The sequence below is a fragment of the Macaca thibetana genome, chromosome 4 (assembly GCF_024542745.1).
Source record: "Macaca thibetana thibetana isolate TM-01 chromosome 4, ASM2454274v1, whole genome shotgun sequence".
Lineage (NCBI taxonomy): Eukaryota > Metazoa > Chordata > Mammalia > Primates > Cercopithecidae > Macaca > Macaca thibetana.
Genome location: NC_065581.1, coordinates 18,372,526 through 18,400,165, shown reverse-complemented (window position 1 = coordinate 18,400,165; position 27,640 = coordinate 18,372,526). Strand labels below are relative to the sequence as shown.

The 27,640-nt window shown below is 41.9% G+C and overlaps 1 protein-coding gene and 1 pseudogene across 2 annotated transcripts in view; both read right to left on the bottom strand.

Annotated features, from left to right (window-relative positions):
- RNF144B (ring finger protein 144B) overlaps positions 1-27,640 on the bottom strand; it is a 185,704-nt gene that overhangs the window by 97,666 nt on the left and 60,398 nt on the right. The gene's annotated exons all lie outside the window — the stretch shown is intronic.
- LOC126953860 (ATP-dependent RNA helicase DDX18-like) lies at positions 558-2,824 on the bottom strand (annotated as a pseudogene). Its single transcript, XR_007725382.1, has one exon. The product of XR_007725382.1 is annotated as an ATP-dependent RNA helicase DDX18-like (transcript).

Sequence of the window (27,640 nt, the reverse complement as noted above, 5' to 3'; positions counted from 1 at the left end):
ACACCATCCCCCCAGGCTCTCAGGCCCTGTGCCTGCCTCAGGTCTTTCTTGCTGCAGGCTGCTCCAGCCCGGCCCCCACCCCAGGGGCAGGCAGCCCCTCCTGGCTTCACCTGTAGGGCACCTCCCTGCCCCCAGCCCCCCAGGAAATGGTGCTCTCCAGGCCCTGCCTCTGGTCCTTCCCGGGCTGCTGCCCCCTCAGCCATGTGGCACTTTTGAGCTCCAGACCTAGGCCAAGGGGAGGTCTCTGACCCCTTCCTCGGCCCTGGGCTACCCTTGGGTCCTGCTCCTCAGGCCACTCCCCTGTCCCTGGCCCTGGGGAGGAGGCTGCCCTGGTCATGGCCCCCTGCCCATCATTCCTGACTCACCACTGTTCGCAGGTGTACCATTCCTGCCCTCTCCTCAGCTGCAGTTGAAGGCTTTAACTCTGCACAGTTTGGGATCACAGTTGTGTCACTGTGTATTAAAAAATCGGAATAAATCAAGCAGGTCTCAAAAAAAAAAAAAAATGGAATCACAGGTCAACATTATTACCCCTCTCCAGCAAGGACTGAATAAAAGGCAGTGAGCAAATATACTTAGTTTAGAATAAGTAAATCTTTAAGTAGATTAATTACTTCTTGCTCATTACAAACTATTTTGTTATAGAGGAGGGATAGTTCTAATCTCTGAAAATTAAACAAAATTATTTAATTGCTGCCACATCCGTACACAATAATGTTCCTGAATCTGGGTGGCAGAACTGGAAGAATGTGGTTGTACACTTATTTTGCTTTTGCTTTCCATGAATGGCCAAGTCGGGCAAATCAATGTACTTCAGCAACTCACAGTGGCATTTCACGGACATACAAGATGAAAAGACCATAAGCTGCTTCTTTCGTTTCTTCTTAAGGAATGTAAAGAGCAGAAGGAATCTCTTTTTGGAAGGACAAACAACATATCCCTGTTCAAGACCATCCACTGTTGCATTAGCTTTATCATCATCAACACCAACATACAATGGCTCCTTTTTCAGAGAAATCCTTGCCAGGCCTTCCACTTTTCAAGTTTGGGTGGCAGAAAAGAGCATAGTCTGTTGACGTGTTGGCAAAAGTTTAATAACTTGCTTTAATTCCCCTTCAAACTCAACATCCAAGCTATGATCAGCTTCATCAATAACCAGATACTGCAGGTTTTTATACATAAACCCTGGGGTATTCTGCGTATGGTCCAGCAGACGGCCTGCTGTGGCCACAATGATGTTGATCCCATTAGCAAGTTTCTGTGCTTCAACAGATCTGTTACTGCCACCCATTATCAACCCATAAGTATGCACATGGCAAGTCATTAGCTCCTTAAGAACACCAAACCAAAAGTTTGCATGGCTAGTTCTCTAGCAGGTGAGAGAATAAGGACTCCCGTTCCATCCCTGGGCATGAACTTTAACTTAACAATGAGTTCAACTGCAGGGATGAGAAAAGCCAGGCTTTTACCACTGCCTGTTTTTGCAGCTGCTAGAAGTCCCTGCCTTCCAGAAGTGGTCTGATACTTTTATGCTGAATTTCAGTCATGTTTGTAAAACCCATTTCTTTTATTGCCTTCAGAGTGTTTTCATTGACAGGATTACATAGAGAAACAAATGAAGTATCCTCAAAAGCTCCTGTCAGTCCCGGGGTAGGCTGGGCACCTCACTGTCATCTTCATCATTATCTGGCTTCTCCACATTATTTTCTGTTTCTTTAGGAGTTTCTGCACTCTCTTCTTCAGATTCCCCTTTGTTTGCAGTTTTTGCTTTTTTTGTATCAGGCCCAGCATCATTTGGCATTTTCCTCTTTTTCTTCTTCTTTGTGTTTTTTGATTCTGAATTGGGAGAGGGCATGCCCTGCTCATTTTGCGCCCAGAATAATTGGGTTTTCTTCGCTACTTGAAACAATCCAAGGTTCCATTAAGTGAACTTGACTTTTCCTGGTCTAAAATTTCTGACATTCAGCCCCAGCTTGAGAAACTGATTGAAAAGAACTACTTTCTTCATAAGTCAGCCCAGGAAGCATATAAGCCATACATATGAGCCTATGATTCCCATTCTCTGAAACAGATCTTTAATGCTAATAACTTAAATTTGCCTCCAGTTGCTCTGTCATTTGGTTTCAAGGTACCTCCCTTTGTTGATCTGAACATCAACTGCAATGAAGGCAAGCAGAAAAAGTGAGGGGGTGGTGGTAGATTTGGCTACCGGAAAACCAAGAAAATTGAGAAGTTCAAAATCTTCAAACACATTAGCAAGAAATCATCCGACAGCAGGCAGTTCTCTCACTGAAGACATGCCTTTCTTTCATCTTGAATAACTTTATCCTAAAATGAATTTTCCCCTTGATTTAACAGGATTTTTGTAGCTTTTAGGATTTGGACTTATCTAACAAGAGTATAAATTGACTTGGGTTCCAAGCACTGTTACTTCTATCAAGTCTCTTTTTTATTTTGGGGATATAAAACAGGCTTTACTTTTCTTGGATGCCCAATGGCAGAGCAAGGAATATCTGGTCTTTCTTGTGATTATATAATATTTTAATTTTAAATATCCCTCCCTCATACATACAAATGTATGTTACTGTTTTAATATAATTCTTTTTGTACCTTAAAAAAAATCTATGTTAATACAGCAATGTTATCTCATCTGAATACTTTTACAAATGTCATTTCATTTAATACTTACAACAACCCTTCAGTTGAGGTTTTATCATTCCCATTTTACAGATGGGGAAACTGAGCATTGAAAGACAACTGACTTTCCGAGGTCACACAGTTACTGGCACAATGTGCACTAGAACCCAATGACCAAGTCAAGTGAGTTTCAGCTAGAGCAAGCTTGTACAGCCTTTAGCCCTGTGACCCAAGATGGTTTTGAATGCAGCCTAACACCAATTTGTAAACTTTCTTAAAACATTATACGATTTTTTTTTTTTTCAATTTTTTTTAGCTCATCGGCTGTCATTAATGTTAGTGTATTTTATGTGTGGTCCGAGAAAACTTTTCTTCTTCCAGTGTGGCCCAGGGAAGCCGAAAGATTGGACGCCCCTGAACTACAGCACCCCTGCTTCCCAAATAAAGTTATAGGTAAAATCAAGCTCCCCTTTTTTCTCATGTCAGGATCTTTTCTGGAAAGAGGACAAAAACAAGTTAATGTAAAACTTTTAGTTCTATTTTTAAACATCGACTTAGGGCAAAAGGCCAGGTGTTCTGCCAAAACAAATTAGATAATATTCTTATATTGGCAGACTCTCAATCTTGACCAAGAAGAAAAATATCCAACATAACATATATTGAGAAAAGAGTCCAAGAACTCTGAGTACACTGAATTCTCAGCCTTGGCCTTCTGCAAGAAGGAAGAGGCAAGTTTCCCGTATGAGAGAACAGTCAAGGAGTATGACTCAAGGACTATTTCAGTACGAGATCTTATTTCAACCCTGTTGTCCATCTGTTTGCTGAGAATGTAAAGTTGTCTGGTTCCAAGTCAGAAAAGAGGATGAAATCATCTACTAAAGCCACATAAACAGGAGCCCCATAGCCGTGCAGTGAGAGGCCAACGCACACCTTCCCATTATCTGGCTGGATTTCTGTGTGGTCACGGTGTCTTATCCCAGGGAGGCAAGTTCAGGGATCCAGCTAAGCAAATGATAAATGCTGTAAAATTTATTCTCTATTTACTGCAGGCTAATGGAGAAGAAAGATAAGCACAGCGCAGTGGCTCACAGCTGTAATCCCAGCACTTTGGAAGGCCAAGGTGGGAAAATTGCTTAAGCCCAGAAGTTCAAGACCAACCTGGCCAACATAGGGAGACCTCATTTCTACAAATAATCAAAATATTAGCTGGGTGTGGTGGCATGCATCTGTGGTTCCAGCTGCTGGGAAGGCTGAAGCCAGAGTATTGCTTGAGCCCGAGAGGTTGAGGCTGCAGTGAACCATGATCACGCCACTGCACTCCAGCCTGGGTGACAGAGTGAGATCCTGTCTCAAAACAAACAAACAAATAAATAAAATAAAATAAAATAAATGGGGGGGAAGAGCAACTCAAAGAATTGCATATGAAAAACAATTAATATTTTAAATGCAGATATTGACTACAGACAATATCTATTTATCAACCATTGCAGCCAGCCATTCTTTCCTCCCTATTCCTCTTCACCAGCCTCCTCTTTTTTTAAGCATCACTAAGGTCATAAAACTCACTACTTTCTACTCAGTCCTATCCTTCTTTTTGTATCATCTAGTGCCACTGGAATACCTGGAGTCAACATTCATCATCCACTTACATACCTCTATGTTGTCCCCCTACCTCTTCTACAGTAAGAGGATAACAGAGATTCCAGGGAGTACCATACTTTAGAGAAGCTTAGGGGAATGAGTATTTAGAAAGCTAATGAATTCAGGCTACTGACCAGAAGAGTTCAGACTCTAATTTTAAGGGTAAGGAAAATTTCAAGGTCATAATTAAAGGTCAAATCAGCTATGTGGTAGGCCAAATTATTATTTGCAGTTTGGCTAGAAACCTAAACCAGCAAGTACAGTATTGTTTCCAAAATAAAATAAGTTCCAAGTTCTAAACAACTAGAACCCTAAACATTTAGGAACCCTAAACATTCATAAGTTTGGGACCACCTACAAAAAATGTAACAATAATTCTTTTCCTCTTGAGTTTTTTTCTTTACAGCTGCAGAAGAAAACAGAAAGTATACATGTATATAACTGGGTGTTGAGATTTGAACCCCCTTCCATTGGATCAACTTCAATTGAGAAAAGAGTTGGTGACCACCATTTGTTCCTAAGAGCCCTCATAAATTTATTCCTCTCAGTGTGCCCAGTGAGAATAACTGGACCAACTTCTGGATAAGTAGTGACAATTGGGAAAAGGACTCTCAACATTATCATAGAGAATAAGCTCAACAAGTTTGGGGAGGGTTTTATATTGGCAAAGGGAGTCAGTTGGAGCTGTAGCCCAAGTGAAAAGTTGAGCTCCAAAGAAAGTGGGTGATTTCTTTTGAGCAGATACTCTAACTATATTCCTATATGAAAGAGGTGGGGTGGGGTGGGGGAAAATCAGGCTATAAGGAATGAGATTGTGGAAACAATGAGGATGTGTTTCCAAAGAAGAAAATCACTGTCATGTAGCATATTGGCCATGCCTGTCCTAGTCTTATTTGCTCTTCAAAGAGCTATAATCATGGGTCAAACCAGAAAGGAAACTATTAGACTTCTCCATGTAACAGAGTACACAGAATAGGCTGCAGCCATACCAGATGAGCAAGGAAAGATTAGAGTTACACATTCCTACCAGTAAAAACTGGTGCCATGAGTGGCAGCCATGTTTAGATTATGTAATTCTGCCTTCTTGACTAAAAGCTGATTGGACCCACGATGGATGTCTGTTGAAAGCAGAGCCAGCTAGGTGCAGTGGCTCATGCCTGTAACCCCAACACTTTGGGAGGCTAAGACAGGATGATTGCTTGAGGCCAGGAGTTAGAGATCAGCCTGGGCAACAGAGCAAGACATTGAAGAGAAAAAAAAAAAGAAAGAATGAATGAATGAAAGAAAGAGGAAGAAGAAGGAAGGAAGGAAGGAAGGAAGGAAGGAAGGAAGGAAGGAAGGAAGGAAGGAAGGAAGGAAGGAAAAAAGAAAAGAAAAGAAAAGAAAAGAAAAGAATTAGCTGGGTTAAATTAGCTGGTAGCATGTGCCTATAGTCCCAGCTATAATACTAAGGAGGCTGAGGCAGGAAGATCACTTGAACCCAGGAGGTCAACGCTGTAGTGAGCCATGATGGTGCCACTGCACTCCAGCCTGGGTGACAAAGCAAGGCCCTGTCTTAAAAATAAATAAAAATACAAATGAAACAGAGCCAATCAGATTTTCCCTGCTAGGAATCTGGATTTAGGGACAGCTCATCTCTGTGCTTGGTCAAAGCTGTGCATCAGCCATATTCCATCATCTATACACGCAGCAGAGAAAGCCAGAGACAGAACATAAAGCAGATGTGCAAGACAGGAGGGAAGAGTCAGAGGAAGAGAACTCTAGCTAAACAGTTCTCAGTTCCAGTTCCTCCCAGAAGCCAGCTGGAGTCCTATCTTTAGGTTCCTCAAGACATTCCTTGCCTTTAAAACAACTTTTCCTTTTTTAAAAAAGCTAGTTCAAATTTGTTTCAGTTATTTGAAACTAGAAACACCTGGAGTAAAATCACATTACCAAAAATTAAATGAAGATTCTGCAATGAAAAGAGCATAGACTTTTGAATCTACCAATGCTGGGTTCAAACCATGGCCCCCCTGAATATCAGCTGTCTAGTCGACAGTAAGGACACTACTAGTTTCCTAGCCTGTCTGAGCCTTGGTTTCCTTACTAGAAAATGCAAATAACGAAATGTCCTGTCTGACAGCTTTGAAGAGAGTAGTGGTTCTCCCAGCATGGAGTTTGAGATCTGAGAACGGACAGACTGCCTCCTCAAGAGGGTCCCTGACCCCCAAGTAGCCTAACTGGCAGACACCTCTCAGTAGGGGCTGACTGACACCTCACACGGCCAGGTGCCCCTCTGAGACGAAGCTTCCAGAGGAAGGATCAGGCAGCAATATCTGCTGTTCTGAAATATTTGCTGTTCTGCAGCCTCTGCTGGTGATACCCAGGCAAACAGGGTCTGGAGTGGACCTCCAGCAGACTCCAACAGACTTGCATCTGAGGGTCCTGAGTGTTAGAAGAAAAACTAACAAACAGAAAAGATATCCACACCAAAACCCCATCTATACATCACCATCATCAAAGACCAAAGGTAGATAAAAGCACAAAGATGGGGAGAAACCAGAGCAGAAAAGCTGAAAATTCTAAAAATCAGAGTGTCTCTTCTCCACCAAAGGAACACAGCTCCTCGCCAGCAACAGAACAAAGCCAGACAGAGAATGACTTTGACGAGTTGAGAAAAGAAGGCTTCAGACGATCGGTAATAGCAAACTTCTCTGAGCTAAAGGAGGATGTTCAAACCCATCACAAAGAAGCTAAAAACCTTGAAAAAAGATTAGATGAATACCTAACTAGAATAAACAGTGTAGAGAAGTCCTTAAATGACCTGATGGAGCTGAAAACCATGGCATGAGAACTACCTGACGCATGCACAAGCTTCAGTAGCTAATTTGATCAACTGGAAGAAAGGGTATCAGTGATTGAAGATCAAATGAATGAAATGAAGCCAGAAGAGAAGTTTAGAGAAAAAAGAGTAAAAAGAAACGAACAAAGCCTCCAAGAAATATGGGACTATGTGAAAAGACCAAATCTACATCTGATTGGTGTACCTGAAAGTGACGGGGAGAATGGAACCAAGTTGGAAAACACTCTTCAGGATATTATTCAAGAGAACTTCCCCAACCTAGCAAGGCAGGCCAACATTCAAATTCAGGAAATACAGAGAACGCCACAAAGATACTCCTCGAGAAGATCAACTCCAAGACACGTAATTGTCAGATTCACCAAAGTTGAAGTGAAGGAAAAAATGTTAAGGGCAGCCAGAGAGAAAGGTCAGGTTAATAGCAGATCTCTTGGCAGAAACTCTACAAGTCAGAAGAGAGTGGGGGCCAATATTCAACGTTCTCAAAGAAAAGAATTTTAAACCCAGAATTTCATATCCAGCCAAACTAAGCTTCGTAACTTAAGAAGAAATAAAATCCTTTACAGACAAACAAAACTGAGAGATTTTGTCACCACCAGACTTGCCTTACAAGAGATCCTGAAGGAAGCACTAAACATGGAAAGGAACAACTGGTACCAGCCACTGCAAAAACATGCTAAATTGTAAAGATCATCAATACTAGGAAGAAACTGCATCAACTAATGAGCAAAATAACCAGCTAACATCATAATGACAGGATCAAATTCACACATAACAATATTAACCTTAAATGTAAATAGGCTAAATGCTCCAATTAAAAGACACAGACTGGCAAATCAAGACCCATCAGTGTGCTATATTCAGGAGACCCATCTCATGTGCAGAGACACACATAGGCTCAAAATAAAGGGACGGAGGAAGATCTACCAAGCAAATGGAAAACAAAAAAAAGCAGGGGTTGCAATCCTAGTCTCTGATAAAACAGACTGTAAACCAACAAAGATCAAAAGAGACAAAGAAGGCCATTACATAATGGTAAAGGGATCAATTCAAAACAAGAAGAGCTAACTATCCTAAATATATATGCACCCAATACAGGAGTACCCAAATTCATAAAGCAAGCCCTTGGAGACTTACAAAGAGACTTATACTCCCACACAACAATAATGGGAGACTTTAACACCCCACTGTCTACATTAGACAGATCAACAAAACAGAAAGTTAACAAGGATATCCAGGAATTGAACTTAGCTCTGCACCAAGGGGACTTAATAGACATCTACAGAACTCTATACCCCAAATCAACAGAATATACATTTTTCTCAGCCCCACATCACACTTATTCCAAAATTGACCACATAGTTGGAAGTAAAGCACCCCTCAGGAAATGTAAAAGAACAGAAATTATAACCAACTGTCTCTCAGACCACAGTGCAATCAAACTAGAACTCAGGATTAAGAAACTCACTCAAAACTCACAAAAAACTCAACTACATGGAAACTGAACAACCTGCTCCTGAATGACTACTGGGTATACAACGAAATGAAGGCAGAAATAAAGATGTTCTTTGAAAGCAATGAGAACACACACACAACATACCAGAATCTCTGGGACACATTTAAAGCAGTGTGTAGAGGGAAATTGATAGCACTAAATGCCCACTAGAGAAAGCAGGAAAGATCTAAAATTGACACCCTAACATCACAATTAAAAGAACTAGAGAAGCAGGAGCAAACACATTCAAAGGCTAGCAGAAGGCAAGAAATAACTAAGATAAGAACAAAACTGAAGGAGATAAAGACACAAAAAACCCTTCAAAAAATCAATGAATCCAGGAGCTGATTTTTTGAAAAGATCAACAAAATTGAAGATTGCTAGAAAGACTAATAAAGAAGAAAAGAGAGAAGAATCAAATAGACACAATAAAAAATGATAAAAGGGATATCACCACCGATCGCATAGAAATAAAAACTACCATCAGAGAATACTATAAACACCTCTATGCAAATAAACTAGAAAATCTAGACGAAATGGATAAATTCCTGGACACATACACCCTCCCAAGACTAAACCAGGAAGAAATTGAATCCCTGAATAGACCAATAACAGGTTCTGAAATTGAGGCAATAATTAACAGCCTACCAACCAAAAAGAAGTCCAGGACCAGACGGATTCACAGCCGAATTCTACCAGAGGTACCAAGAGGAGCTGGTACCATTACTTCTGAAACTGTTCCAATCAATAGAAAAAGAGGGAATCCTCCCTAATTCATTTTATGAGGCCAACATCATCCTGATACCAACGCCTGACAGAGATACAACAAAAAAAGAGAATTTTAGACCAATATCCCTGATGAACATCGATGCAGAAATCCTCAATAAAATACTGGCAAACCGAATCCAGCAGCACATCAAAAAGCTTATCCACCATGATCAAGTTGGCTTCATCCCTGGGATGCAAGGCTGGTTCAACATATGCAAATCAATAAATGTACCATCATATAAACAGAACCAAAAACAAAAATCACATGATTATCTCAATAGATGCAGAAAAGGCCTTCAACAAAATTCAACAGCTCTTCATGCTAAAAACTCTCAATAAATTCGGTATTGATGGGATGTGTCTCAAAATAGTAAGAGCTATTTATGACAAACCCACAGCCAATATCATACTGAATGGGCAAAAGCTGGAAGCATTCCCTTTGAAAACTGGCACAAGACAGTATTCTCACCACTCCTATTCAACATAGTGTTGGAAATTCTGGCCAGGGCAATCAGGCAAGAGAAAGAAATAAAATGTATTCAATTAGGAAAAGAGGAAGTCAAATTATCCCTGTTTGCAGATGACATGATTGTATATTTAGAAAACCCCATAGTCTCAGCCCAAAATCTCCTTAAACTGATAAGCAACTTCAGCAGTCTCAGGATACAAAATCAATGTGCAAAAATCACAAGCACTTCTATACACCAATAAGAGAAAGAGAGCCAAATCACGAGTTAACTCCCATTCACAACTGCTTCAAAGAGAATAAAATACCTAGGAATCCAACTTACAAGGGATGTGAAGGACCTCTTCAAGGAGAACTACAAACCACTGCTCAACAAAATAGAAGAGGACATGAACAAATGGAAAAACACTCCAGGCTCATGGATAGGAAGAATCAACATTATTAAAATGGCCATACTGCCCAAGGTAATTTATAGATTCAATGCCATCCCCATCAAGCTACCAATGACTTTCTTCACAGAATTGGAAAAACACTACTTTAAAGTTCATATGGAACCAAAAAAGAGTCCGCATTGCCAAGACAATCCTAAGCAAAAAGAACAAAGCTGAAGGCATCACACTACCTGACTTCAAACTATACTACAAGGCTACAGTAACCAAAACAGCATGGTACTGGTACCAAAACAGAGATATAGTCCAATGGAACAGAATAGAGCCCTTGGAAATAATACTACACATATACAACCATCTGATCTTTGATAAACCTGACAAAAACAAGAAATGGGGAAAGGATTCCCTATTTAATAAATGGTGCTGGGAAAACTGGCTAGCCATATATAGAAAGCTGAAACTGGATCCCTTCCTTATACCTTATACACAAATTAATTCAAGATGGATTAAAGACTTAAATGTTAGACCTAAAACCATAAAAACCCTAGAAGAAAATCTAGGCAATACCATTCAGGACATAGCCATGGGCAAGAACTTCATGACTAAAACACCAAAAGCAATGGCAACAAAAGCCAAAGTTGACAAATGGGATCTAATTAAACTAAAGAGCTTCTGCACAGCAAAAGAAACTACCATCAGAGTAAACAGGCAACCTACAGAATGGGAGAAAATTTTTACAATCCACCCATGTGACAAAGGGCTAATAGCCAGAATCTACAAAGAACTTAAACAAATTTACAAGGAAAAAATCAAACAACCCCATCAAAAAGTGGGCAAAGGATATGAACAGACACTTCGCAAAAGAAGACATTTATGCAGCCAAGAGACACAAGAAAAAATGCTCATCATCACTGGCCATCAGAGAAATGCAAATCAAAACCACAATCAGATACCATCTCACACCAGTTAGAATGGTAATCATTAAAAAGTCAGGAAACAACAGGTGCTGAAGAGGATGTGGAGAAATAGGAACGCTTTTACACTGTTGGTGGGACTGTAAACTATTACAACCATTGTGGAAGACAGTGTGACGATTCCTCGGGGATCTAGAACTAGAAATACCATTTGACCCAGTTGTCCCATTACTGGGCATATACCCAAAGGATTATAAATCATGCTGCTATAAAGACACATGCACACATATGTTTATTGTGGTACTATTCACAATAGCAAAGACTTGGAATCAGCCCAAATGTCCATCAATGATAGACTGGATTAAGAAAATGTGGCACATGTACACCATGGAATACTATGCAGCCATAAAGAAGGATGCGTTCATGTCCTTTGTAGGGACATGGATGAAGCCAGAAACCATCATTCTGAGCAAACTATCACAAGGACAGAAAACCAAACACCGCATGTTCTCACTCATAGGTGGGAACCGAACAATGAGAACACTTGGATACAGGGTGGGGAACATCACACAATGGGGCCTGTCGTGGGGTGGGGGGAATGGAAGGGATAGCATTAGGAGAAATACCTAATGTAAATGACAAGTTAACAGGTGCAGCACACCAACATGGCACATGTATACATATGTAACAAACCTGCACATTGTGCATATGTACCCTGGAACTTAAAGTATAGTTAAAAACACAAAAGAAAGAAAATGTAGATAACAACTGTCATAAATAGTTGCTATGAAATCAGAATAACATATGTACAGCATTTGGCACATAATAAACATGAAGTATAGCTTCTAGAACAATTCACTGGAGTAGTAATCATGGTGGCAGTAGTGGTATTGCTATGGCCATCTTAATAGGAGGGCTACATTAAAAAAAAACAGAACTTAAGAATACTCAAAGATGTTTTTCTTAAATTCCTTACTTCACAAAATAACTCAACCCAAGTTTCCTTAGTGAGTTAACCTAGCACATTACAAATTTTTTTAATTTATCATCTGCAACAGATGACTTCTGTATTTTGGGAGAAAGTCCTAGGGAAATCCTGGTACAGGATCACTTCACCAATTCATCTCCCTCCTCCATCAGTTTATACATTAGAACAATGGTTCTAATTCTTATGGCAATCCTAGGCCCCTTTGAGAACATGGTCAAACCATAAGGTTTCATTTCAAAAGATTCAAGTACATACACAGGAAGTTTTGCACATTTTCTGGTGTGCATGGTCCTGCCGAACCACATCTCTGAATCCCCAAGGACTGAACAGTCTGATCTATTTCTTTTCTTGGCATTTCTTCACATTTTCTAAATCTCGGAATGTGCCCCTGGGTGTGGCCTACAGACAAGAAATAACCTGCCTCAACACCCCCACTGCCACTCAGACTAACATCCTGTGTTGCTAAAACACAACGCAGCAGGTCCCTGCTTGTCTGGGAGTAGGACCTGGGTATTCTCAAGGTAGTCTTTACATATTTACTCTGCTTACTCCAGCACTTACACTGCTGTATTGTAATCATTGGCTTACTTGCACGTCTCTCATACAAAACTGAAGGAGGGCAGAAAATGTGTGTCTTTTCTAAGATTATGCTTCATATAGAAAGTATTCAATAAATATAATTATAAATAAGCACATAATAGTTTGTAAATACAAACCATGATTTATAATGGTCTTTCACTCAATAAATAACACATTCAAGATAGCATGCAGGCAATTAAAAGGTTTGGGTCTACCTTAGAACATCCCTCAAAAATGTAACTCAGCTGGTCTTGGTCACTTATAATCCTGGCACTTTGAGAGCCTGAGGTGGGAGAACGGCTTGAGGGCAGGGGTTCAAGACCAGCCTAGGCAACATAATGAGACCTCCATATCTACAAAATACAAAAGGTTAGCCAGGCATGGTTGTGAACAACTGTGATCCCAGCTACTAAAGAGGCTGAGAAAGGATCACTTGAGCCCAGGAGGTTGAGGCTGCAGTGAGCTATTTTCACACCACTGCACCCCAGCCTGGGTAACACAGCAAGACCCTGTCTCAAAAATAAAAAATAAAAATTAAAAAAGCAATTCAATTCACAACAACCCTATCGAGGCTGAAGGAAGTTTCTGGATGGTCAATTCTAAAGAATTAAATTGTCTAGAAGTGGAGTACTATACAATTACAACTTCTGTTTTTCTGATTCTGCTTAAGACATTTCTAAAATATACACAACCATACACACAAACATGTAACCATACACATATACACACCACAAATAAGTTCCAGATGTTCGTGGGATTGTCTTGCATCATAACCAACCAAAATATATTCTTTTACTGCCCTTCACATACGTGGAGCATAGTGGTGGAGATGAGAGTGAGAATTAGGGTGTAGAGGCATCTCAAGACACGTGTACTGCCCTCAATCAGATTTTGAATGAATAAACCAAAATCAAACAAACTTGAAACTAGATAAAAATAGATACCAAACCCTAGTCTCACCTCTATTTAATTACTGCTTTATTCTCTAGCAAGCAGACTCAGAAAAAATATATATATATACTGTCTCAATTGATTGATGGATAATCTAGACACCACTTTCTTCCCCAAACTTAGCCTTTTATTCATTCATTCAACAAATATTAAGTAAATTCTTATTATGTGCCATAGTGCTAGACCCTAAGGGATACCAAGGTAAACAAGAAAGCTGGGGTGCCTGGCCAAACAAAGAAGAATTGCCATTCTTTTCAGCAGGAAAGACAAATTTTTTAAAACCAATAATAAAGTATGACAGGTGGTGTGCTAAAGGCTGCACATGTGCTGTGGAAGCACTTTGCCTGAGCTCAAACTTAGTCTAATCTAGAGCACTGGTTTCAGAGTGTGGTCCCCAGATAGCAGCATTATTATTACCTGGTGACAGGGATTAACAAGCCTTCTAGGTGATTCTGATTCACACCCCATCGGAGAGCAGTTAAATTGGATCATTGATTAAAAAAACAAAAACAAAAGAACTTTCCCAGCTAATTCTAATTTGGAGCCAAGAGCTGACAACTACTGGCCCGCAAACTGACATTTAAGCTGACACCTGGATGAGTAGGAATCAAAAAGTTTCAACACAGAGATAACTGCATATTTAAAGGGCATTAGGCAGCTGCATTTGAAGAGTTTAAAAAATTCAACAGGGCTGGATCGTAGAAAGGTTGAGGAAGAGCGTTTTGAGACTAGGGTGAAGGGGTTGGCCAGATAATAAAGAAGGAATTTGTAAATTTGAGAGTTGAACTAAGGGACCATGAGCAGCTTTTTTAGGCAACCTGACATTACCAGACCTGTATTTTTTTAAATCATCATCCTGGCTGCAGTGAAGAAATTGGTTGAAGCGAAGCAAAATTTAATGCAAGTGCTTCCAGGTGAGAGCCTGTTACAGTACAGGTGAGAGATGAGCAGATGGTAGCAATGAGTCTGGAGAGAAGTGAACAGCTTCACACATTACTTATGAGAAAACTGCTCTCTTAAGCAATACACAGGATGCTTTCCTTTTCAATGATTTGTGGGGAATCTGCAGAATGTTGGAGATGTTGGGGAACTCAACAGTTACTTCCTTGTTTCTGATCAAAGCAATTGAGTGGTTTGGGAGGAAAAAATCCAAATCCAGACTTAAGCATGTTGGATTTGAGATAAAATATATAGTGTAAATGTCTAGTAGGCTTTTTGACACCAAGTCTGTAAAAATACTGATTTAGTAGTAGTCTGCTTATTTATGGTTATTGAAGCCGTAAATGTGATTTAACCTACAGAGTAATGAAAGTTTGAGGTGAAGAAAGCTTAGAACCTATCCTCTTAAGAACAATAATGAATAAAGGAGAAAGAAATACAAAATAATTTCTGGTTTTTTTGTTTTTGTTTTTGTTTTTTTGAGATGGGGTTTTGCTCTGTCACCCAGGCTGGAATGCAATGGCACGAAAATGGCTCACTACGAGCCTCCACTTCCCAGGCTTAAGCAATCCTCCCACCTCAGCCCTCAGAGTAGGCGGGACTACAGGCGCATGCTACCACATCTGGCTAATATTTTGTAGAGACAGGGTCTCCCTATGCTGCCCAGGCTGGTCTCAAGCAATCCACCCGCCTTGGCTTCCCAAAGTGCTGGGATTACAGCCATGAACCACCATGCCCAGCCCCAAAAAAGCATTTTTTAAAGGAATGGTCAGAGCAGTAAAGGGAAAAGCAAGCGATCAAGTGAGTGTCATACATGAAAGCCAAGTGAAGAGAAAGCTCTAAGAGGAAAAAAGAGGATCACAGAGTGTGAAAGTTCAAGCAAGAAGAGACCAAAAGGGTCCGTTGGATTAAGGATGTTAGAGGTAAACACTGACAAGAGAAGTTTCACAAAGTGGAAGAGATGAACACCAGCTTGGAAAGTGCTGAAAAGTGACCTGGAGATAAGAAAATGAGGATGACTAGTAGGCAACATGGTCAAGAAATTTGATTCTAAAGATGAGGAAATCAATGGGAACCTAGAGAAGGATGTGGAAATAAATGAATACTCTTTAATGAATATTTAAGATTAAAATGAAAAGGCAGAGACAGAAAAGATACTTGAGAGAGTTGGGATAAATTACAGTACAAGGCCATTGAAAAAGAGGGAACAGATTGGACCATGAGTCCAAGAGTACGGTTCGCACGACTTAACCTAAGGAACAATATTCCTTAGATAAAAGACTCGTGGGTAAGACTTTGTAGTGGGGCACACACTCCTGTGTTCACTTTCTCTGAGTGTTTTCATTAGGTCAGTGATGAAAAACCCTGGGATATTTGTAAATACTGTTGTCATACTTATTATGGGAGCTGCTGAGAATGAGTCTAATCTGGAGCTGTGGTGTAATGAGGAATATATTTGGTCTATGTCCCCGGGTCCTGGCACAGAACTCCAAACGCTTTTGGAATTTCTTGAGTGATAATGGTTACAGGAGCATACAAGTTTCTAGGTAGCTTGGGGGCTGGTGACCAGAAAGACCAAGCCTTATGTCTCAAAAAACCACCGCCCCCAACCCCCAATCCCAGGCAAACTGGAACAACTGGTCACACTAAATCTGGCTCAAAATGTAGCTTCTTTGAAATGAAGAGAGGCTGTGTCCACCTTAAGTTCTAGCTCTTAGAGTTTTCCCCTTACTGAGTAAAGCAGTAGTCCTTTTTATTCCTTTCATGGCACCAGAAAGAGGCAGTGCTAATGACACAATTCATTTGTTCTATTTCCAATCTCATTTTCTAAGAACCTGGAATGTCATGCAGTACATGTCCAGCTTACTGATGTGTTGAAATTTTTTGCCTTTTTAGGAAACTTGTTATCCAATGCAAAGTACAAAACATAATTGAACTTGCAATAGAAAGAAAATATTTTATTCAGCCCTTAATCATTCAAAATTTTGTCTGTTTTGCAAACTGGATAGACTCCAAAGGAATAAATTATATGAGATGCATGAATACTCAAACATGAAAACAAGTGTGTATTTTAATTAGAGTAGACAACATAATCTAGATATATACCTGTGGTTAGGCTACTAATAAACCTAATGATTGTTGAAGGACAGGGAGGAACCAGAGCAATTTAAATAAAAGAACAGAATTAAACTGATACAGTGCGATTAAAAGGAGGCCGAAACAAGATGCTCTTATAGCAAACTGCACCACAAATTAGCAATCTCAAAAGGAGAAAATGTAATGTACGAAAGTTGGTGCTTTTCATGAGTTACATTTAAAACCTTTCAGAAGTAGTTGTTAATGTAAAATATTAATGAAGCGAATCCCCCCCTTCTTTCTCCATAGCCATAGACACATACAGTTCTGCAAAGTCTCACACACATCAACAGTCATTTGAAATGATTTAGGTCTTCTTAATAGGAAATCATGCCAACATATCAAAGACACTGAAGTGAAGGCTGAACGTCCATACTGCTGGAGCACATGGTAAGACCTCAGCGCCTGGGCCGCTTCCCGAGTTCTGTCCCTCATAGTGTGCCCCACCACAGCCTACCCTCCGGCTCCCTGCCATTTCATCTGCCTTTCCCCATTAATACCATGCGCTAGTGCTATTAATGAATATGAGACCTTTTTTTTTTTTTTTTCTGAGACGGAGTTTCGCTCTGTCGCCCAGGCTGGAGAGCAGTGGCGCAATCTCGGCTCACTGCAAGCTCTGCCTCCCGGGTTCACGCCATTCTCCCGCCTCAGCCTCCCAAGTAGCTGGGACTACAGGCGCCCGCCACCACACCCAGCTAACTTATTGTATTTTTAGTAGAGACGGGGTTTCACCATGTTAGCCAGGATCCACCTGCCTCAGCCTCCCAAAGTGCTGGGATTACAGGCGTGAGCCACCATGCCTGGCCAAATATGAGACATTGATCCATAGTATGCATTCTAAAATAAAATTAAAAGTTAGTATTCTAAGACTTTGAAAAAAGGGTTGGAACAGAACACTATAGAACACTATAGGGAAGGGAGAAATCACTGTCAAGTAGACGTAATTGATAGCCTGGGAAATCAGGTTGGGTTTTTATCCCCCATTGATTCTCCCCAGCTACTCATGCATTAAATGTGCTCAGGGAAAATAAAAATCTAAAAGCCACCCTTGTTCTGCCTCAATCCAGCTCACCTATAGGTCAAATTTAAAGGCACATTTATTTAGCCCCCAGCTCTCTGCTGCTAAGCTCATTGTAATCTCCGCTGATTACTCTGAGAAGTACCGTTCAATTTGGTGGAGGGAGGGAAGTGTGGAAGGCTGGAGTTCCATTTATTTCCTCAGAAGTAAAGCCAGAGAGTGCAGCCTTCAGGGACAGTGTCATTATCTGGTTGCTTTCTGAGTCTCAGAATCTGCTAATATCCACATTATCATTCCAATCTCAAAAATTACTTCAGGCCAGGCGCTGTGGTTCACTCACGCCTGTAATCCCAGTACTTTGGGAGGCCGAGGTGGGTGGATCACAAGGTTGGCGGATCACGAGGTCAAGAGATCGAGACCATCCTGGTCAACATGGTGAAACCCTGTCTCCACTAAAAATACAAAAATTACTGGGCGTGGTGCTGCCTGTAGTCCCAGCTGCTCAGGAGGCTGAGGCAGGAGAATCACCTGAACCCGGGAGGCGGAGGTTGCAGGGAGCCGAGATCACGCCACTGCACTCCAGCCTGGGCAACAGAGCGAGACTCCATCTCAAAAAAAAAAAAAAAATTACTTCAATAGCTAAAACACAAATTGTTTCCATTAGTTTTCTTTTGGGTTATCCTGAGGACTGTTCCCTTTCCTAACAGAGCTACAGAAGTAGAACAAGTGTCATAGTGGTATTGGAAACCACAGTTCTTTCGAGTAGTTACTTGGAGGAGACAGTATCAGTTAGAAGAGGGGTTCTCAAACTTGGTCACACATGAGAATCACTTAGGGTGCTTTTTAGGAAGGACATGTGCCTAGTTCCTATGCCAAACCAATGAAATCAGAATCTCTGGAGGTGAGAGTCCAAGCAGTAGAATTTTAAAATATATTCCCCAGATGCTTTTAATGTAAACCCAAGGTTTATTAAGAATTAGGTTTGGCTGGGCTCAGTTGCCTATAATCCCAGCACTTTGGGAGGTCAAGGCGGGAGGATTGCTTGAGCTCAAGAGTTCAAGACCAGCCTGAGCAACATAATGAGACCTCGTTTCTACTAAAACTAAAATTTTTTTAAAAATTAGCCAGGCATGGTGGCACACACCTGTAGTCTCAGCTACTTAGGAGGCTGAGGTGGGAGGATCGCTTGGGCCAAGGAGATAGAGGTTGCAGTGAGCTTGATCATGCCACTGTACTTCAGCATGGGTGATAAAGCGAGACCCTGCCTCAAAAAAAAAAAAAAAAAAAGCTTTGGTTGCATATAAAAGAAAAAAAGGGCCAGGCGCGGTGGCTCACACCTGTAATCCCAGCACTTTGGGAGCCCGAGGCAGGTGGATCACGAGGTCAGCAGATCGAGACCATCCTGGATAACAATGGTGAAACCCCGTCTCTACTAAAAACACAAAAAATTAGCCAGGCGTGGTGGCAGGCGCCTGTCGTCCCAGCTCTTTGGGAGGCTGAGGCAGGAGAATGGCATGAACCCAGGAGGTGGAGCTTGCAGTGAGCGGAGATCGTGCCACTGCACTCCAGCCTGGGCGACAGAGCGAGACTCCATCTCAAAAAAAAAGAAGAAAGAAAGAAAAAAAAGAACAATGTCTTAAGATAGGAGGGATTTCTCTTTCATATTAAAAAAATTTTGGCAAGGCCCAGTGACACATGCTTTTAATCCCAACCCTTTAACAAGCCCAGGCAGGAGGGTCACTTGAGCTCAGGAATTTGAGACCATCCTGAGCCACACAGTAACACCCCATCCCTACATTAAAAAACTACAAAAATTAGCTGGGCATGGTGGTGTGTGCCTGTAATACTAGCTACTAGGGAGGCTGAGGCAGGAGGATCGCTTGAGCCCAGGAGTTCAAGGCTGCAGTGAGCTATCATTGCACTACTACACTCCAGCAGCCCAGGCAAGAAAGCAGACCTTGTATCAAAAAATAAATAAATAAAGCTTTTAATAAACAAACTTTTCAAGTCCGCACACAATCATGCACGCATTGCAGTTCCTTGAGTCATTCAGGATTTGAGCTTATTCTGTCTTCCCACTCTGTGATCTCACATCAGGCTTCTATTTTCAATATCACTTCATGGTCCAAGATGCCTGCTACAACCACAGCCGTTACGTCTGGGACCAGCAGAAAGAGGAAAGGAGAAAGAAACAAAACGTCTGCCCTTTCTTAAAGGGCCAAGTTCAATAGCCTTTCTGGAGCTTCCCACACACTTTGACTTACATCAGCTTGACTGCAAAGGAGGCTGAGTATAGCCTTTAACTGAGCTAACGTTCTATTGCTAAAGGAAAAGTTGAAAATGGAATTTGGGAAGGCAACTAGTAGTCCTTGCCACAGACTGAGAAATCAGCAGCTGGGCACGGTGGCTCACGCCTGTAATCCAGCACTTTGGGAGGCCGAGGCAGGCAAATCACCTGAGATCAGGAGTTCAAGACCAGCCTGGCCAACACAGCAAAACACCATCTCTAGTAAAAATACAAAAATTGGCTGGGTGTGGTGGCAGGCATCTGTAATCCCAGCTACTCAGGAGGCTGAGGTAAGAGAATCACTTGAACCCAGGAGGCAGAGCTTGCAGTGAGCCAAGATCGTGCCCTGCACTCCAGCCTGGGAGACAGAGCGAGACTCCATCAGAAAGAAAGAAAAAGAAAGAAGAAAGAAAGCAAAGAAAAGAAATGAAAAGAAATCAGCAACATAGTTCAGGCTCTCTCCATTCAAACTTTCTCTCTGTGACTTGAATCAACCTCATTTTTGTATGTTGTCCCAAGCTGTTACCGGCCTTAGAAGACGAGTGTATGACATCAAACACAAAACAACTTGACACCATTCTGCCATGGCTGAATAAGCTAAAGACATTTAACCACATTTACTGGCGGGATCTGTTGTCCAAGAGGTCATAACAAACGTCGCTTCAGAAACTGGACTGATGATCCAGGGATATGCATTCAGTGCACACTAGTCATTCCCTTTCTGGCGAGGCATGCATCAAGCCAGGAGGTCTCTTTTAAATAATCCGAAGCTAAAAACAGGGACAGAGATTCTTCTCTCTCATACTGAGGGGCAGGTATGCAAAGAAGTAGTCACTGTTGCAATATAAATCACCCAATTTTCTTACATATATTTGACCCTGAGGTCATTCTTTTTTTTTTTTTTTTTTTTTTTTTTTTTTTTTTTTTTTGACGGAGTCTCGCTCTGTCGCCCGGGCTAGAGTGCAGTGGCCGGATCTCAGCTCACTGCAAGCTCCGCCCCCCGGGTTTACGCCATTCTCCTGCCTCAGCCTCCCGAGTAGCTAGGACTACAGGCGCCCGCCGCCTCGCCCGGCTAGTTTTTTGTATTTTTTAGTAGAGACGGGGTTTCACCGTGTTCGCCAGGATGGTCTCGATCTCCTGACCTCGTGATCCGCCCGTCTCGGCCTCCCAAAGTGCTGGGATTACAGGCTTGAGCCACCGCGCCCGGCCGACCCTGAGGTCATTCTTATAGATTCTCAGTGGTCAAGCAGCTAAAGTAAGATGCTTTTCAATAATAGGCAGAGCCATGTTGCATAGAATGTAGGTTACTACAAACCTCCTATTTAATGTCACATAACCTCTTTTATACAGCTTGCCCTGAAACTCTTCTCACTTCCCTCATACCCACTGGGTACCCAGTGTTCTTATGCTGCCCATAGCCGAGAGTCCTCAGTCACAGCTTTCCCATTGCAAAGCAGCTGCTTTCCAAGTTCCCATCCCCAAATGCCCGTGTCTTAGACTGTCCTAGAGGGGTCAGACTTCTGCCTCATGGCAATAATGGTAGTGTCAGTAAGGCAAACCAAAGAACATAACCAGGCCAGGCACCGTGGCTCACACCTGTGGTCCTAGTGCTTTGGGAGGCTGAGGCAGGATTATCACTTGGGCCCAAGGGTTCAATACCAGCCTGGGCAACATAGTGAGACCCCATCTCCACACAAAAACAAAAACCAAAATTAGCCAGGCATGATGATGTACTCCTGTAGTCCTAGCTACTCGGGAGGCTAGCAGGGGAAGGATCACTCGAGCCCAGAAGTTTGAGGCTACACCCCAGCCTGAGTGACAAAGCAAGACCCTCTCTCAAAAAAATAAATAACTAATGATTGCCCTTTCTAGTTAATGTTTTGCAAAAATGTGTATCTATCCGAGACTCCTTCGAGGAGTGTTATGGGCCTAATGGTGTTCCACCAAAATACACACGTTTAAGTCCTAACCCCCAGCACCACAAAATGTGACTGTACTTGAAGATATGGTCTCTTTTTTTTTTTTTTTTTTTTTTTTTTTTTGAGACAGAGTCTCGCTTAGTCGCCCAGGCTGGAGTGCAATGGCGCGATCTCGGCTCACTGCAAGCTCCGCCTCCCGGGTTCCCGCCATTCTCCTGCCTCAGCCTCCCGAGTAGCTGGGACTACTGGCGCCCACAACTGCGCCCGGCTAATTTTTTGTATTTTTAGTAGAGACGGGGTTTCACCGTGTTAGCCAGGATGGTCTCGATCTCCTGACCTCGTGATCCGCCCGCCTCGGCCTCCCAAAGTGCTGGGATTACAGGCGTGAGCCACCGCGCCCGGCCAGAAGATATGGTCTCTATAGAGGTAGTCTGTACCCCTGATATGATGTGAGGAGGAAGGCACTCTATTGCAGTATTCCTTCTAAAATCCTAGAACCCCAATCTAATCATGAGAAAAACATCTAACAAATTCCAAATCCCAATGGAAGGGCAGTCTAAAAATAGTCTGAAAGTACTCCTCAATATTAAAACGTCATCAAAGACAAGGGAAGTCTAAAAGAATTTAGCCAAGATCAGCCTAAGGAAGGATGACGACTAAATAGAATGTGGTACCCTGGATGGGATTCTAGAAAGAAAAAGGATATTAGGTAAAAACTAAGGAAGTGTGAATAAATCATGTACTTCAATTGAAAACCATTAAGTGTACCAGAGGTGGTGGGTAATACTGAGAACAGGGGAAGCCATGAATGTGTGGGGACAGGGAGTATATGGAATATCCCACATGCTTTCCTCTCAATTTTGTTGTGAACCTAAAACTGCTCAGAATAAATAGTCGTTAAAATGAAAAAAAAAAAATCCTTATTTTGTTTGTTTGTTTTTTGTTTGTTTTTAGCTCTGTCACTCAGGCTGGAGTGCGGTGGTGCAGTCAAAGTTCACTGTAGCCTCGACCTCCTGGGCTCAAATGATCCTCCTGCCTCAGCCTCCCAAGTAACTGGGACCACAGCTGCCACGCCCGGCTTTTTTTTTTTTCTTAATTTTAGAGGTGGGGTTTTGCATGTTGCTCAGGCCAGTCTCAAAATTCTGGACTGAAGCGATCCTCCACCTTCAGCCTCCCGTAGTACTGGGATTATAGGTGTGAACCATGGTACCCAGCCTGAAAAAAAATTATAATAATTCACAGACAGATGTACCTCACAGGATTTCAACAAGACTCTTTCTCCACCATCTGCAAAGACTCTCACCAACTGCTGAAGTCCAGGCTGGCTGAAAAGCAGCTGGAGGAAGCATGCTCATGCATCTGGGAACAAGGGGACTTCACTGGCGAGCACGTGCCAGAATGGAAATGAGCTCCCTGCTGTTATCTGAGGCAACTTGTAGTGGGTCTCGATGCTAAAATTAAAGTACACCCCACAAGAAGGGAGGTCACCTGAAGGCAGCCAACTGGCCACCCCTTTAGGGATATTCTCTTGATAAATTCACCTCTGCCCAGGGTCAGCTCTCAGCTCAGCAATGACTTCATCCGTGTCTTGATGTTAATCAAACTCATAGATGCTGATTCAGACTAATAGAAATGAGTATGATATAGAAAAACAGGATGCCACATCATCAGGCAAACCCAACATGCTAGGCTTGCTGGAGTGGGGTCTGAGAGTCTCCATTTCTAACAAGTTTCCAGGTGATGCCAGTGCTGCCGGCCCATGGACCACACTTTAAACAGCAACGGTCTAGACAAGCTGTATGGGAAGTCCAAGTATCAGAGCTCATTGGTGAGCAGAATACGAATTAGATCTCAAGAGAGGTTGACTATGGAACTATTTCATGCCATCAGGTTTTGGCTGCTCTATATATCCATTTCCATAATAGATATCAACTAGCACTCAGTGGTGTCAGACCCTTGCTTTAACAGCCTTGAGAACACAGCTACTCTGTGCCAAGCTACACAACCTGTTCATCCAGTCAACTGTGCTCTGCAGTATGTTGATCAGGTTTCATCATCTGAACTGATACATTCACACGGCCAGGAATGTAAATAAAAAACTCCCATATATTTCCGCCAGGGTAAATCCGAATATATTAAACATGAAGCAACTACTAGAAACTCTATACCAATGAAAAGAGAGCGAGTAATGAAAGTAACAAATTGACTTATATATGATTTTAGTGGTTTTCAACCTGGCTCACATTAGATACAGCTGAGAAGCTCTAAAACAACAACAACAACAAAAAAAAAACAAAAAACTTCCCATGCCTGTATGCGAAAACCCCAAAACAATCAAATCAGAACATCCAGCGCATGAGACCCAGGCAACAGGCATTTTCCTAAGCTTCCCAGGTGACGTAGTGTTTCCAGGTGTTACTATTTGTGTAGGTTGTTAGACATCAGATTCCAAGGCCCCTCCCTGAAGTCTGATTCAGTAGGTCTGGGGCAAGGCCCTAGTCGGTGTGTCTGACAAGTGCCCCAGGTGATTCTTATGATGGGGTTTGAGAAATGTGTCTAACTCAACTGAGTCAGAAATACTGATCCCAGCAAAGCTGCTTCAAAGGCTTTTTTTTTTTTTTTTTTTTTTTTAATGTTGAGACAACTTAGGGATTTTACAGACTTTTTTAAAAATGGAGGCCAAGTTTTTGAAAGCTAAAGTTACCTAGAGAATGAATCTGATTCCAAACAGAATTTAGCCCAATCTGATGTGACACACACACACACTCCCCCACACCCACACACACACACACACACACACACATAGATGAGAGAAGGGTGGGGATATTACTTCACTTAATCTGTAAGTCAGATATAATCCCTATTGTCATGAACACACTACGTGCTGGGGCGAGAGGAGGCCGGGCAGAGGGTGACTGTGGCTGGCTGTAAAAGGATTTTGGGAGGTGGTGGAGCTATGAAGATCTTTGGCTCAGAGAAAAGACAGGGCTTCCTGAGGTCTCAGTAGGGGACAGGAGTTTCATTCAGACATACTGCTTCTCAGGGCAAATCTCAACAAGTCAGGACAAATAGCTGAGGTCCACCCAGTTTAAGGAATGACAAGACATGATGCTGCCTTTAAAAAGAATCTGATGTCTCTAACTCATACAGGGAAACACAACAAAATTTCCTTGTCCTGCCTTAGGTTTCTTCCTGAGTAGTGGCACAGGGGGAGAAAGGAGTTACAAACCCAGTGCCTTACTCCAAGGACTTTAAGCATTTGGCCAGTGGCCTGAAGAGACTGTCTTTAGGGAAAACAATGGTAAGTGGCTGTTAAACACCAGCTTTTTCCTATCTACCTGCTTAGGGACATCACATGTCCCAAATAACCCATCTGTCTAAGAAGAGCCACACTATAGTTCAGCCTCAAGGAAGTTTGCCTGAGCTCCAGGGTTCTGGAGGTCCGGGGCACAGGGCACACACTGAGTGAGGCCTTAGCAATACTGGACTCTATGCCCAATGGCTAAACAGAAAGGGTCTAAAAAACCCAGGACTACATGCATGAAGACAAATCCCAGAGAAGTGGAGAAGGAGAGAATCTTAGTCCATTCAGGCTGCTATTACAGAATACCACAGACTGCGTAGCTTATAAACAACATGTTTATTTCTCACAGTTCTGGAGGCTGGGAAGTCCAAGATCAAGGCAGACTCAGTGTCTGGTAAGGGCCCAATCTCTGGCTCATAGGTACTGACTTCTTGTGTTTGCACAAGGCAGAAGACAGGAGCAGCAAGTTCTCTGGCGTTTCTTTTATAGTGATATGAATCCCATTCGTGAGGACTCTGCTCCCATACCCTAATCAACTCTCAAAGGCCTCACCCTCAAATACCATCACCTTAGGGGTTAGGGTTTCAACAATAAGATTTTGGGTGTTTTGTTGCTTTGTTTGTTTTTGTTTTGTTTTGTTTTTACACAGAGTCTTGCTCTGTCACCCAGGCTGCAGTGCAGTGACATGATCGCAGCTCACTGCAACCTCCACCTCCCAGGTTCAAGCGATTCTCATGCCTCAGCCTCCTGAGTAACTGGGATTACAGGCACACACCATCATACCTGGCTAATTTTTGTATTTTTAGTAGAATGTTGACCAGGCTGGTCTCCAACTCCTGGCCTCAAGTGATCCACCAGCCTTGGCCTCCTAAAATGCTGGGATTACAGGCATGAGCCACTGCAACCGGCCAACAATAAGATTTTTGGAAGAACACAAAACTTCAGACGGTAGCAGGGATGTCTAGATGGGCTGGCAGAGAACTTGCAGCATCATGAGCCTTCTGGATTTTATAGCTCTGATCCTAGAATATAAGCTACTGGGTGGTGTTGTGTGGGTTACGGACAGCTTTGGGCCCAACGGCATTGGAACTGGAAGGTAGACAGTTCTGGAGATGAATTCCACCCTTAACCAAAGCAAAGATAGAGATGCTAGGATTTCTACCAGACATGCATTCCCTTACAACGCCAAGAGCAAGTAAGTTAGGTCAAGTGTGAGTGACAGCATCACAGGAGTGAGGAGAGTGGATAAGGAGGTGAAATGCAGTCATGCCTAAAAGAGGGTCCAATGAACAAAAGGAAACACAGGCAGTGACTTTCACTGATGGCAATAAATAATAATATTTAAAATTGTCCTGCACTTCATTCTTTCTTATTGATTCCTACCATGATTTATCTGCAAATTTGTAAAGCATTACCAAAAAAAGCCTGATTGAAGCTGATGGATGAGCTTATTATTTTTCAAACCTTCCTTTATATGTTTTATTTTCCCTGGACATGTAGGGCTAAGTAGACCATGTATACCAGAAAAATCAGAACTAATGTTTCAAGTTTTTTTTTTAAACTTCCTTCATCCAAGAAATAATAGTAGACAGCATTTGTAATTTAACATTGCTTCAAGGGGAATTGTACTCACATTTCCCACCTTTAGTGTTATCTACTTAAAATCCATACCTATTGTTTTCCCTTCATATATTATAAAGTCATAATCTCCTTTATGTGCTCTGCTGAGGATGACTTCTCTGTTGGCAAACAACGCAATACCTGCTTGCAACTCACTGAATGTTCAAAGCAAGAAACACCACCAAATGTTTAGTACATTCCCAGGCATATCTAATGAAAAACACATTTATTGTTTCTAAGAACTATTTGATGTACGTCCATGAGCAATAAATCTGGTGAATTCTCAAAAAAAAAAAAAAATGCTGTGGAAAACACTTGTTGGCTTAAGGAAGTTAACCTTTCTCCCAAATTGGACAAATCCTCATGACAGCAAAGAGTACATGGTATTTAAAGACCTATTTGTCTATGACTCTAGACAAATATGTCACAGGAGGGGAAATTGTGTCTACAGTTGTTCACTACTGTGCCTAATATGCTGCATGGAACATAAATATTCAATAAACATTTGTGAAAAGAATGGAAGTTGCCTAAGGTGAAAACCAAACTTACATGCATTTGTGAAACATCCTTGTCTAAAGCCATACAAAAAAAGGGGATTTAATTAGACACTCAAGCAAACACCCAAGTGTCTTTTCACATTCACATTCATCTGGTACTTATATACATTGCTTAGTTGAAAAGACATAAGAGAGGCATCTCACTTAAAGACACTCATCTAAGAAACTCAGGAGTCGGCCAGGTGCGGTGACT